Source organism: Rhinolophus sinicus, linkage group LG12 (assembly GCF_036562045.2).
Source record: "Rhinolophus sinicus isolate RSC01 linkage group LG12, ASM3656204v1, whole genome shotgun sequence".
In the NCBI taxonomy this organism is placed as follows: domain Eukaryota; kingdom Metazoa; phylum Chordata; class Mammalia; order Chiroptera; family Rhinolophidae; genus Rhinolophus; species Rhinolophus sinicus.
In genome coordinates this window covers 40853281-40866387 of record NC_133761.1, presented here as the reverse complement: position 1 = coordinate 40866387, position 13107 = coordinate 40853281, and the positions used below count along the sequence as shown (strand labels likewise).

At 69.4% G+C, this 13107-nt stretch overlaps 6 pseudogenes; all 6 read left to right on the top strand.

Annotated features, from left to right (window-relative positions):
• Positions 1-562: 562 nt before the first annotated feature.
• Positions 563-682, top strand: LOC141567983 (5S ribosomal RNA; annotated as a pseudogene).
• A 1997-nt stretch (positions 683-2679) lies between these two features.
• On the top strand, positions 2680-2800 carry LOC141567975 (5S ribosomal RNA; annotated as a pseudogene).
• A 3391-nt stretch (positions 2801-6191) lies between these two features.
• On the top strand, positions 6192-6311 carry LOC141567987 (5S ribosomal RNA; annotated as a pseudogene).
• Positions 6312-7582: 1271 nt separating this feature from the next.
• LOC141567980 (5S ribosomal RNA) lies at positions 7583-7702 on the top strand (annotated as a pseudogene).
• A 1982-nt stretch (positions 7703-9684) lies between these two features.
• On the top strand, positions 9685-9804 carry LOC141567969 (5S ribosomal RNA; annotated as a pseudogene).
• A 1277-nt stretch (positions 9805-11081) lies between these two features.
• Positions 11082-11201, top strand: LOC141567979 (5S ribosomal RNA; annotated as a pseudogene).
• The last annotated feature ends 1906 nt before the right edge of the window (positions 11202-13107 follow it).

The following is a 13107-nucleotide window of genomic DNA, read 5'->3' as shown; positions in this document are numbered from 1 at the left end:
AGCGCCCACCGTCAAAGCCCCCATTGTCGCCGCCGCCATCGCCGCCCTGGAGCCATCCACGCGGTTGCCATTGCCTACATCGCCACCCTCCCCTGCCTCCGCCGCGGACGCCGCCGCCGCCGCCGCCGCCGCCGCCGCCGCCGCCGCGGGGTCCTCCCACAACTCCCAGGCCCAGGGCTGCCTGCTGGTGCAGGCCTCCACCAGTCTTGGGGGTGCGGTTGGGGGTAAACCTGGTGGCGGTAGGGGGGCGGGGTGTATGCCGGTCTGGGTCCTGGGGAATCCCAGGATGCCAGAGTTCCACGACTTCTGGCACCATCAGGGAAATGGCAGTGTCCCATGGAACCTCCGGTGGCGCGAAGTGGCCTCGCTGCGGGCCAGGAGTGGCCCGCCGCCCACGCCAGGGGCATTCGGAGGCGGGGAGCCGGACTGGGGGGGGACGCGGTGACGGCGGAGCCGGCCCGCGGGTCGATGTTCGCCACCAGAGCGGAGCATCTGCATGGCGCGCGCGCTCACGAGGCAGTCCGGGAGCAGGCTCTTGGGGCGCGGGGAGCCAGGTCCCAGCGTCGACGGCTATACCACCCTGAACGCGCCCGATCTCCTCTGAATTCGGGAGCTAAGCAGGGAGGGGCCTGGTTAGTACTTGGATGGGAGACCGCCTGGGTATACCTGTAGGCTTTTGCTCGCCTCTCCTTTTGCGCCGCCGCCCCGGCGTGCCTCCCTCCGAATCCCTGCCGCCCCTTGCCCCTCTGAAGCCGCCCAGCCAGCCGAAGGTCCACCAGGCCAGAGGCCGGTCAGCCACCCGGCACTACAAGCTGGCAGCCCCGTCGGCCAGGGCTCCACCCCACACCCTCTTCTTAGTCCTCTTCGCTGAGGCAGGCCGTCAGCCTGCAGCAGTTATCCAAGCCTGTGTCTCCGCCGGCAGGCACCTCTACCCACACCCCCGCCCGCCCCCTCCCATCGCCCACAAGAGCCAGGAGCCCTCCCTTCCCGCCGTTCGTGGTGGCCCCAACACACAGGGCACAAAGAGCCGGGTCAAACCAGGGGACAGAGGGAGCAGCACCCAAACACACCGCACGCCCTTGGACTCCAGGAGAGACCACCACAAGGGGAAGTGCAGGCACGCAGGCACACAACCCTCACAACCAGGGTGCCTGTGGGCTGCCACTCTCCTCCCTTGGGGGGGGTCCCTGGGCGGGGCTCGGAGCCCACTGGCCCTCCGGCCTGGCCCGGGGCCTTCAAGGGTGACTGCCAATACCCGGGCACTGCCTCTGTAGTGGAGCCCAGCCCCGGGCACGACCACACTCCGGTGGAGAGGCTGCCACTTCAACACAGCCTCAGCGAGTCTGTCCCAGTCCATGTGCCCGCCTGTGCGTCCCTCCCCCCCGGCCCCCCCACGTCTCTCTGGCTCTGTGACGTGCCTGTTGGGCTCTGCCTCTCGCTCAGGAGCTCTCTCCCGCGAGCCAGCCCCCTTTTTCTCTGTCTCTGTCCATGTCTCTCTGTATGTCGGGATACATACGTGTACATATACGTGTATATTTCCATCTCGCTCCCTCTTACGCCTCCTCCCGTTCTGTCTGTCGGTCCCTGTCCTGCGGGGACTCTAGTCGCCGTCCCCTTTAGAAGCAGGATATGGTGAGGCCAAGAAGGAACACCAACGGAGCCACGGATAGGGGCTGATAGCACCATTTCTCACAGGCGGCTGGCTTGGAGACACGGCAGGCGAACCGCCCGATCCCCAACCCGGTCGGCCGTTTCTCTGCCAACCCACCGACACACCGACCGTCGACCCACCAAGCCGGCCCACTGCAATCCGCCCCTCTGCAATTTGCAGTCCACCACCAGCTTCCTAAGCTTGGCCAGCGCAGCACCTCCGGGGGCCCATGGCCAACTGGCAACAGCTGATGGCCAGCGGTCACAGCTGATGACCATGCAGCCCACGCAGCACCCCTCCACGCGAGGCCCAGAGCCTCAAACTGCTCTCTGGGAGTCTGTCCCCAGTCCCGTCTGTCTCTCTCCGCCACTCTCTTGCTCCGTCTCTGGCCTCTCTCACCTCCCGGGTCAGGAGGCGTGACGTGTAACCACTGAAGGGACCGGAGGTGAGGCGGGACTCCGGGTGCTGACGAGGCGAGGCCCAGACTGAAGGCTTGTGACGAAGGGTGGCTGCAGACCGGAGCTCCTGCACCCCGGTGGCGCGGGTGGCTCTCCCTGGCTTTGGGCCAGTGGGTGGGGCCGGCCAGGGCCAGGGCCAGGGTTGCACGTCCCTAGGGCCGGAGGGGACTGAGAGGACCCTGCGCCCCCCTCGGTGGCCCTGAGAGGTGGGGGCAGTCCAGCAGCAAGGGGGGCTGTGCGGTTGTGGGGCTGGGATGGGGGATGAGAGGGGTTGGGGTAGGGGCCCGGGGTAAAAGCCGTTCGGGGCCTGGGAGTCCCAGGATGCCCAGCGCCCAGATAGCTGTCCCAGTCAGGAAAGTGACCGAGGCGCGTGGCGCCGCTGGGGCGGCGCGAAGGGGCCTCGCTGTGTGCCAGGAGTAGCCCGTCGCCCACACCAGCGGCGTCCGGAGGAGGCGGGGAGCGGGCGGGGCGCTCAGGCAGACATGCTCGCCACCAGGCGGCCCAGCAGCATGGCGCGCGCTCAGGAGGCAGGTCAGGAGCAGGCTCTTGGGCGCCGGGAGCGGGTCCAGCGCCTAAGGCCATACCGCCCTGAACGCGCCAGATCTCGTCTGAACTTCGGAAGCTAAGCAGGGTCGGGCCTGGTTAGTACTTGGGTGGGAGACCACCTGGGAACACCTGTAGGCTTTTGCTCGCCTCTCCTTTTGCATCGCCGCCCCGGCGTGGCTCCCTCCGAACCCCTGCCGCCCCTTGCCCCTCTGCAGCCGCCCAGCCAGCCGAAGGTCCCCCTGGCCAGAGGCCGGTCAGCCACCCGGCACTACAAGCTGGCAGCCCCGGCGGCACACCAGGCCCGTCGGCCAGTGCTCCCCCCCACACCCTCTTCTTCGTCCTCTTCGGTCCCGCAGGCCGTCATCCGGATCCCTTCGCCCAGCGGCGGTCGCCACCGCCGCCGCCGCCGCCGCCGCCACCAGCGCTGCCCTGGCCCCCGCCGCCACCACCAAAGCCCCCGCCATCACCGCGTTTCCCACACCCCCCGCCAGCGCTGCCCTCCCCCCTGCCCCCGCCGACACAACGCCACTGCCGACGCCATTGCCGACCTCGCAACCCTCCCTCGCCGCCGCCGCCGCCAGCGCTGCTCATGATCAGCCCCCGCCGCCATCACCACGCTCCCCACCCCCTCCGCCAGCGCTGCACTCGCCCCCGTCCGCGACCCCGCCGCCGCCAACGCCATACTCCCTCATTCAGCCTCCTCTGCTCTCCCCGCTGCCGCCGCCGCCATCACCCCTCTCCCCATCCCCGCCTCCAGCACCGCCCTCTCCCCCGCCCCCACCCCAGCCGCCGGCCTTGCCGTACTCCCTCAATCTCCCGCCTCTGCTCTCCCGGCCTCCGCGCCAGCACCGCCCTCACGCCCTCTCCCGCCACCGCCGCCGCCGCCAGCGCTCCCCGCGCCCCAGCGCCCACCGTCAAAGCCCCCATTGTCGCCGCCGCCATCGCCGCCCTGGAGCCATCCACGCGGTTGCCATTGCCTACATCGCCACCCTCCCCTGCCTCCGCCGCGGACGCCGCCGCCGCCGCCGCCGCCGCCGCCGCGGGGTCCTCCTACAACTCCCAGGCCCAGGGCTGCCTGCTGGTGCAGGCCTCCACCAGTCTTGGGGGTGCGGTTGGGGGTAAACCTGGTGGCGGTAGGGGGGCGGGGTGTATGCCGGTCTGGGTCCTGGGGAATCCCAGGATGCCAGAGTTCCACGACTTCTGGCACCATCAGGGAAATGGCAGTGTCCCATGGAACCTCCGGTGGCGCGAAGTGGCCTCGCTGCGGGCCAGGAGTGGCCCGCCCACGCCAGGGGCATTCGGAGGAGGCGGACTGGGCGGTGACGGCGGAGCCGGCCAGCGGGTCGATGTTCGCCACCAGAGCGGAGCATCTGCATGGCGCGCGCTCACGAGGCAGTCCGGGAGCAGGCTCTTGGGCCAGCGGGTCGATGTTCGCCACCAGAGCGGAGCATCTGCATGGCGCATCTCCTCTGAATTCGGGAGCTAACCAGGGAGGGGCCTGGATAGTACTTAGATGGGAGTCCGCCTGGGAATTCCTGTACGCTATTGCTTGCCTCTCCTTTTGCGGCCGTCCCGGCGTGGCTCCCTCCGAACCCCTGCCGCCCCTTGCCCCTCTGAAGCCGCCCAGCCAGCCGAAGGTCCCCCTGGCCAGAGGCCGGTCAGCCACCCGGCACTACAAGCTGGCAGCCCCGTCGGCCAGGGCTCCACCCCACACCCTCTTCTTAGTCCTCTTCGCTGAGGCAGGCCGTCAGCCTGCAGCAGTTATCCAAGCCTGTGTCTCCGCCGGCAGGCACCTCTACCCACACCCCGCCCCCCTCCATCGCCCACAAGAGCCAGGGCCCTCCCTTCCCGCCGTTCGTGGTGGCCCCAACACACAGGGCACAAGAGCCGGGTCAAACCAGGGGACAGAGGAGCAGCACCCAAACACACCGCCGCCCTTGGACTCCAGGAGACCACCACAAGGGGAAGTGCAGGCACGCAGGCACACAACCCTCACAACCAGGGTGCCTGTGGGCTGCCACTCTCCTCCCTTGGGGGGGGTCCCTGGGCGGGGCTCGGAGCCCACTGGCCCTCCGGCCTGGCCCGGGGCCTTCAAGGGTGACTGCCAATACCCGGGCACTGCCTCTGTAGTGGAGCCCAGCCCGGGCACGACCACACTCCGGTGGAGGCTGCCACTTCAACACAGCCTCAGCGAGTCTGACCCAGGCCATGGGCCCGCGTGTGCGTCCCTCCCCGGGGACGCCCCCACGTCTCTCTGGCTCTGTGCCGTGCCTGTTGGGCACTGCCACTCGCTCAGGAGCTCTCTCCCGAGCCAGCCCCTTTTCTCTGTCTCTGTCCATGCCTCTCTGTATGTCGGGGTACATACGTGTACATATACGTGTATATTTCCATCTCGCTCCCTCTTACGCCTCCTCCCGTTCTGTCTGTCGGTCCCTGACCTGCGGGGACTCTAGTCCCCGTCCCCTTTAGAACGCAGGATATGGTGAGGCCAGAAGGAACACCAACGGAGCCACGGATAGGGGCTGATAGCACCATTTCTCACGGGCGCCTGGCTTGGAGCCACGGCAGGCCGGACCCGCCCGATCCCCAACCGGTCGGCCGTTTCTCTGCCAACCCACCGACACACCGACCGTCGACCCACCAAGCCGGCCCACTGCAATCCGCGCCCCTCTGCAATTTGCAGTCCACCACCCGCGCTTCCTAGCTTGGCCAACGCAGCACCTCCGGGGGCCCATGGCCAACTGGCAACAGCTGATGGCCAAGCGGTCACAGCTGATGACCATGCAGCCCCCACGCAGCACCCCTCCACGCGAGGCCCAGAGCCTCAAACTGCTCTCTGGGAGTCTGTCCCCAGTCCCCGTCTGTCTCTCTCCGCCACTCTCTTGCTCCGTCTCTGGCCTCTCTCACCTCCCCGGGTCAGGAGACATGGCGTGTAACCAGTGAAGGGACCGGAGGGCGGGCGGGACTCCGGGTGCTGACGGGGGGCGAGGGCGCAGACTGAAGGCTTGTGACGAAGGGTGGCTGCAGACCCGAGCTCCTGCACCCTGGTGGCTCGGGTGGCTCTCCTGGCTTTGGGCCAGTGGGTGGGGCCGGCCAGGGCCAGGGCCAGGGTTGCACGTCCCTAGGGCCGGGGGGGACTGAGAGGACCCTGCGCCCCTGGGTGCCCCTGAGAGGGGGGGCCGCTCCAGCAGCAGGGGGGGTTGTGCGGTTGTGGGGCGGGGTTGGGGGATGAGAGGGGTTGCGGTAGGGGCCCGGGGTAAAAGCCGTTCGGGGCCTGGGGAGTCCCAGGATGCCCGGGCGCCCAGATATCTGTCACAGTCAGGGAAGTGACCGAGGCCCGTGGAGCCACTGGGGGGGCGCGAAGGGGCCTCGCTGTGCCAGGAGTAGCCCGTCGCCCACACCAGCGGCGTCCGGAGGCGGGGAGGCGGGCGGGCGCTCAGGCAGACATGCTCGCCACCCGAGCGGCCCAGCAGCATGGCGCGCGCGCTCAGGAGGCAGGTCGGGGAGCAGGCTCTTGGGCGCGGAGCGGGTCCAGCGCCTAAGGCCATACCGCCCTGAACAGCGCCAGATCTCGTCTGAACTGGAAGCTAAGCAGGGTCGGGCCTGGTTAGTACTTGGGTGGGAGACCACCTGGGAACACCTGTAGGCTTTGCTCGCCTCTCCTTTTGCATCGCCGCCCGTCGTGGCTCCCTCGAACCCCTGCCGCCCCTTGCCCCTCTGCAGCCGCCCAGCCAGCGAAGGTCCCCTGGCCAGGCGGTCAGCCACCCGGCACTAGAAGCTGGCAGCCCGGCGGCACACCAGGCCCGTCGGCCAGTGCTCCCCCACCCTCTTCTTCGTCCTCTTCGGTCCCGCGAGCCGTCATCCGGATCCTTCGCCCAGCGGCGGTCGCCACCACCGCCGCCGCCCGCCGCCGCCACCAGCGCTGCTCTCGCCCCGTCGCCACCACCAAAGCCCCGCCATCACCGCGTTTCCCACACCCCCCGCCAGCGCTGCCCTCCCCCTGCCCCCCCCGACACAACGCCGCCGCCGACGCCATTGCCGACCTCGCAACCCTCCCTCGCCGCCGCCGCCAGCGCTGCTCGATCAGCCCCGCTTCTGCACCACGCTCCCCACCCCCTCCGCCAGCGCTGCACTCGCCCCCGTCCGCGACCCCGCCGCCGCCAACGCCATACTCCCTCATTCAGCCTCCTCTGCTCTCCCCGCTGCCGCCGCCGCCATCACCCCTCTCCCCATCCCCGCCTCCAGCACCGCCCTCTCCCCCGCCCCCACCCCAGCCGCCGGCCTTGCCGTACTCCCTCAATCTCCCGCCTCTGCTCTCCCGGCCTCCGCGCCAGCACCGCCCTCACGCCCTCTCCCGCCACCGCCGCCGCCGCCAGCGCTCCCCGCGCCCCAGCGCCCACCGTCAAAGCCCCCATTGTCGCCGCCGCCATCGCCGCCCTGGAGCCATCCACGCGGTTGCCATTGCCTACATCGCCACCCTCCCCTGCCTCCGCCGCGGACGCCGCCGCCGCCGCCGCGGGGTCCTCCCACAACTCCCAGGCCCAGGGTTGCCTGCTGGTGCAGGCCTCCACCAGCCTTGGGGCTGCGGTTGGGGGTAAACCTGGTGGCGGTAGGGGGGCGGGTTGTATGCCGGTCTGGGTGCGGGGAGTCCCAGGATGCCAGAGTTCCACGACTTCTGGCACCATCAGGGAAGTGGCAGTGTCCCATGGAACCTCCGGTGGCGCGAAGTGGCCTCGCTGCGGGCCAGGAGTGGCCGACCGCCCACGCGCCAGGGCATTCGGAGGCGGGGAGCGGACTGGAGGGGACGCGGTGGCGGCGGAGCCGGCCAGCAGGTCGATGTTCGCCACCAGGCGGAGCATCTGCATGGCGCGCGCTCACGAGGCAGTCCGGGAGCAGGCTCTTGGGGCGCAGGGAGCCAGGTCCCAGCGTCGACGGCTATACCACCCTGAACGCGCCCGATCTCCTCTGAATTCGGGAGCTAAGCAGGGAGGGGCCTGGTTAGTACTTGGATGGGAGACCGCCTGGGAATACCTGTAGGCTTTTGCTTGCCTCTCCTTTTGCGCCGCCGCCCCGGCGTGGCTCCCTCCGAACCCCTGCCGCCCCTTGCCCCTCTGAAGCCGCCCAGCCAGCCGAAGGTCCCCCTGGCCAGAGGCCGGTCAGCCACCCGGCACTACAAGCTGGCAGCCCCGTCGGCCAGGGCTCCACCCCACACCCTCTTCTTAGTCCTCTTCGCTGAGGCAGGCCGTCAGCCTGCAGCAGTTATCCAAGCCTGTGTCTCCGCCGGCAGGCACCTCTACCCACACCCCCGCACGCCCCCTCCCATCGCCCACAAGAGCCAGGAGCCCTCCCTTCCCGCCGTTCGTGGTGGCCCCAACACACAGGGCACAAGAGCGGGTCAAACCAGGGGACAGAGGGCAGCACCCAAACACACGCGCCCTTGGACTCCAGGAGACCACCACAAGGGGAAGTGCAGGCACGCAGGCACACAACCCTCACAACCAGGGTGCCTGTGGGCTGCCACTCTCCTCCCTTGGGGGTCCCTGGGCAGGCTCAGGCCACTGGCCCTCCGGCCTGGCCGGGGCCTTCAAGGGTGACTGCCAATACCGGGCACTGCCTCTGTAGTGGAGCCCAGCCCGGGCACGACCCCACTGCCGGCGAGAGGCAGCCACTTCAGCGCAGCCCCAGCGGGTGTGGCTCAGTCCCTGTGCCCGCCTGTCGTCCCTCCCCCGGCCCCCCACGTCTCTCTGGCTCTGTGACGTGCCTGTTGGGCTCTGCCTCTCGCTCAGGAGCTCTCTCCCGAGCCAGCCCCTTTTTCTCTGTCTCTGTCCATGTCTCTCTGTATGTCGGGATACATACGTGTACATAAACGTGTATATTTCCATCTCGCTACCTCTTACGCCTCCTCCCGTTCTGTCTGGCGGTCCCTGTCCTGCGGGGACTCTCGTCCCCGTCCCTTTAAGAACGCAGGATATGGTGAGGCCAGAAGGAACACCAACGGAGCCACGGATAGGGGCTGATAGCACCATTTCTCACGGGCGGCTGTCTAGGATACACGGCAGGTCGGAGCCGCGCGATCCCCAACCCGGTCGGCCGTTCTCTGCCAACCCACCGACACACCGACCGTCGACCCACCAAGCGGCCACTGCAATCCGCGCCCCTCTGCAATTTGCAGTCCACCACCCCGCGCTTCCTAAGCAGCCAGCGCAGCACCTCCGGGGCCCATGGCCAACTGGCAACAGCTGATGGCCAGCGGTCACAGCTGATGACCATGCAGCCCCACGCAGCACCCCTCCACGCGAGGCCCAGAGCCTCAAACTGCTCTCTGGGAGTCTGTCCCCAGTCCCGTCTGTCTCTCTCCGCCACTCTCTTGCTCCGTCTCTGGCCTCTCTCACCTCCCGGGTCAGGAGGCGTGACGTGTAGCCACTGAAGGGACCGGAGGTCGGGCGGGACTCCGGGTGCTGACGAGGGGCGAGGGCCCAGACTGAAGGCTTGTGACGAAGGGTGGCTGCAGACCGGAGCTCCTGCACCCCGGTGGCGCGGGTGGCTCTCCCTGGCTTTGGGCCAGTGGGTGGGGCCGGCCAGGGCCAGGGCCTGGGTTGCACGTCCCTAGGGCCGGAGGGGACTGAGAGGACCCTGCGCCCCCCTCGGTGGCCCTGAGAGGTGGGGGCAGTCCAGCAGCAAGGGGGGCTGTGCGGTTGTGGGGCTGGGATGGGGGATGAGAGGGGTTGGGGTAGGGGCCCGGGGTAAAAGCCGTTCGGGGCCTGGGGAGTCCCAGGATGCCCGGGCGCCCAGATATCTGTCACAGTCAGGGAAGTGACCGAGGCCCGTGGAGCCACTGGGGGGGCGCGAAGGGGCCTCGCTGTGTGCCAGGAGTAGCCCGTCGCCCACACCAGCGGCGTCCGGAGGAGGCGGGGAGCGGGCGGGAGGCGCTCAGGCAGACATGCTCGCCACCCGAGCGGCCCAGCAGCATGGCGCGCTCAGGAGGCAGGTCGGGAGCAGGCTCTTGGAGCGCCGGGAGCCGGGTCCAGCGCCTAAGGCCATACCGCCCTGAACGCGCCAGATCTCGTCTGAACTCGGAAGCTAAGCAGGGTCGGGCCTGGTTAGTACTTGGGTGGGAGACCACCTGGGAACACCTGTAGGCTTTTGCTCGCCTCTCCTTTTGCATCGCCGCCCCGGCGTGGCTCCCTCCGAACCCCTGCCGCCCCTTGCCCCTCTGCAGCCGCCCAGCCAGCCGAAGGTCCCCCTGGCCAGAGGCCGGTCAGCCACCCGGCACTACAAGCTGGCAGCCCCGGCGGCACACCAGGCCCGTCGGCCAGTGCTCCCCCCCACACCCTCTTCTTCGTCCTCTTCGGTCCCGCAGGCCGTCATCCGGATCCCTTGGCCCAGCGGCGGTCGCCACCGCCGCCGCCGCCGCCGCCACCAGCGCTGCCCTGGCCCCCGCCGCCACCACCAAAGCCCCCGCCATCACCGCGTTTCCCACACCCCCCGCCAGCGCTGCCCTCCCTCCTGCCCCCGCCGACACAACGCCGCCGCCGACGCCATTGCCGCCCTCCCAACCCTCCCCCCCCGCCGCCGCCGCCAGCGCTGCTCATGATCAGCCCCCGCCGCCATCACCACGCTCCCCACCCCCTCCGCCAGCGCTGCACTCGCCCCCGTCCGCGACCCCGCCGCCGCCAACGCCATACTCCCTCATTCAGCCTCCTCTGCTCTCCCCGCTGCCGCCGCCGCCATCACCCCTCTCCCCATCCCCGCCTCCAGCACCGCCCTCTCCCCCGCCCCCACCCCAGCCGCCGGCCTTGCCGTACTCCCTCAATCTCCCGCCTCTGCTCTCCCGGCCTCCGCGCCAGCACCGCCCTCACGCCCTCTCCCGCCACCGCCGCCGCCGCCAGCGCTCCCCGCCCAGCGCCCACCGTCAAAGCCCCATTGTCGCCGCCATCGCCGCCCTGGAGCCATCCACGCGGTTGCCATTGCCTACATCGCCACCCTCCCCTGCCTCCGCCCCGGACGCCGCCCCCGCCGCCGCCGCCGCCCCCAGGCCCAGGGTTGCCTGCTGGTGCAGGCCTCCACCAGCCTTGGGGCTGCGGTTGGGGGTAAACCTGGTGGCGGTAGGGGCGGGTGTATGCCAGTCTGGGTCCTGGGGAACCCCAGGATGCCAGAGTTCCGCGCCTTCTGGCACCATCAGGGAAATGGCAGTGTCCCATGGAACCTCCGGTGGCGCGAAGTGGCCTCGCTGCGGGCCAGGAGTGGCCCGCCGCCCACGCCAGGGGCATTCGGAGGAGGCGGGGAGCCGGACTGGACGGGGACGCGGTGACGGCGGAGCCGGCCAGCGGGTCGATGTTCGCCACCAGAGCGGAGCATCTGCATGGCGCGCGCTCACGAGGCAGTCCGGGAGCAGGCTCTTGGGGCGCAGGGAGCCAGGTCCCAGCGTCGACGGCTATACCACCCTGAACGCGCCCGATCTCCTCTGAATTCGGGAGCTAAGCAGGGAGGGGCCTGGTTAGTACTTGGATGGGAGACCGCCTGGGAATACCTGTAGGCTTTTGCTTGCCTCTCCTTTTGCGCCGCCGCCCCGGCGTGGCTCCCTCCGAACCCCTGCGCCCTTGCCCCTCTGAAGCCGCCCAGCCAGCCGAAGGTCCCCTGGCCAGAGGCCGGTCAGCCACCGGCACTACAAGCTGGCAGCCCGTCGGCCAGGGCTCCACCCACCCTCTTCTTAGTCCTCTTCGCTGAGGCAGGCCGTCAGCCTGCAGCAGTTATCAAGCCTGTGTCTCCGCCGGCAGGCACCTCTACCCACACCCCGCGCCCCCTCCATCGCCCACAAGAGCCAGGAGCCCTCCCTTCCCGCCGTTCGTGGTGGCCCCAACACACAGGGCACAAGAGCCGGGTCAAACCAGGGGACAGAGGAGCAGCACCCAAACACACCGCACGCCCTTGGACTCCAGGAGAGACCACCACAAGGGAAGTGCAGGCACGCAGGCACACAACCCTCACAACCAGGGTGCCTGTGGGCTGCCACTCTCCTCCCTTGGCGGGGGTCCCTGGGCGGGCCTCGGCGCCCACTGGCCCTCCCGCCTGGCCCGGGGCCTTCAAGGGTGGCTGCCAATACCGGGCACTGCCTCTGTAGTGGAGCCCAGCCCGGGCACGACCACACTCGGTGGAGGCTGCCACTTCAACACAGCCTCAGCGAGTCTGTCCCAGTCCATGTGCCCGCCTGTCGTCCCTCCCCCGGCCCCCCCCCGTCTCCGTGGCTCTGTGACGTGCGTGTTGGGCTCTGCCTCTCGCTCAGGAGCTCTCTCCCGCGAGCCAGCCCCCTTTTTCTCTGTCTCTGTCCATGTCTCTCTGTATGTCGGGATACATACGTGTACATATACGTGTATATTTCCATCTCGCGCCCTGTTACGCCTCCTCCCGTTCTGTCTGTCGGTCCCTGTCGTGCGGGGACTCTAGTCCCCGTCCCCACAGAAGCAGGATATGGTGAGGCCAGAAGGAACACCAACGGAGCCACGGATAGGGGCTGATAGCACCATTTCTCACGGGCGGCTGGCTTGGAGAACACGGCAGGCGGGCCGCCCGATCCCCAACCCGGTCGGCCGTTTCTCTGCCAACCCACCGACACACCGACCGTCGACCCACCAAGCCGGCCCACTGCAATCCGCGCCCTCTGCAATTTGCAGTCCACCACCAGCGCTTCCTAGCTTGGCCAGCGCAGCACCTCCGGGGCCCATGGCCAACTGGCAACAGCTGATGGCCAGCGGTCACAGCTGATGACCATAGCCCCCCCAGCACCCCTCCACGCGAGGCCCAGAGCCTCAAACTGCTCTCTGGGAGTCTGTCCCCAGTCCCGTCTGTCTCTCTCCGCCACTCTCTTGCTCCGTCTCTGGCCTCTCTCACCTCCCGGGTCAGGAGGCGTGGCGTGTAACCACTGAAGGGACGGAGGTCGGGCGGGACTCCGGGTGCTGACGAGGGGCGAGGGCCCAGACTGAAGGCTTGTGACGAAGGGTGGCTGCAGACCGGAGCTCCTGCACCCTGGTGGCGCGGGTGGCTCTCCCTGGCTTTGGGCCAGTGGGTGGGGCCGGCCAGGGCCAGGGCCTGGGTTGCACGTCCCTAGGGCCGGAGGGGACTGAGAGGACCCTGCGCCCCCCTCGGTGGCCCTGAGAGGTGGGGGCAGTCCAGCAGCAGGGGGGGCTGTGCGGTTGTGGGGCTGGGATGGGGGATGAGAGGGGTTGGGGTAGGGGCCCGGGGTAAAAGCCGTTCGGGGCCTGGGGAGTCCCAGGATGCCCGGCGCCCAGATATCTGTCACAGTCAGGGAAGTGACCGAGGCCCGTGGAGCCACTGGGGGGCGCGAAGGGGCCTCGCTGTGTCTCAGGGTAGCCCGTCGCCCACACCAGCGGCGTCCGGAGGAGGCGGGGGAGGCGGGCGGGGCGCTCAGGCAGACATGCTCGCCACCCGGCGGCC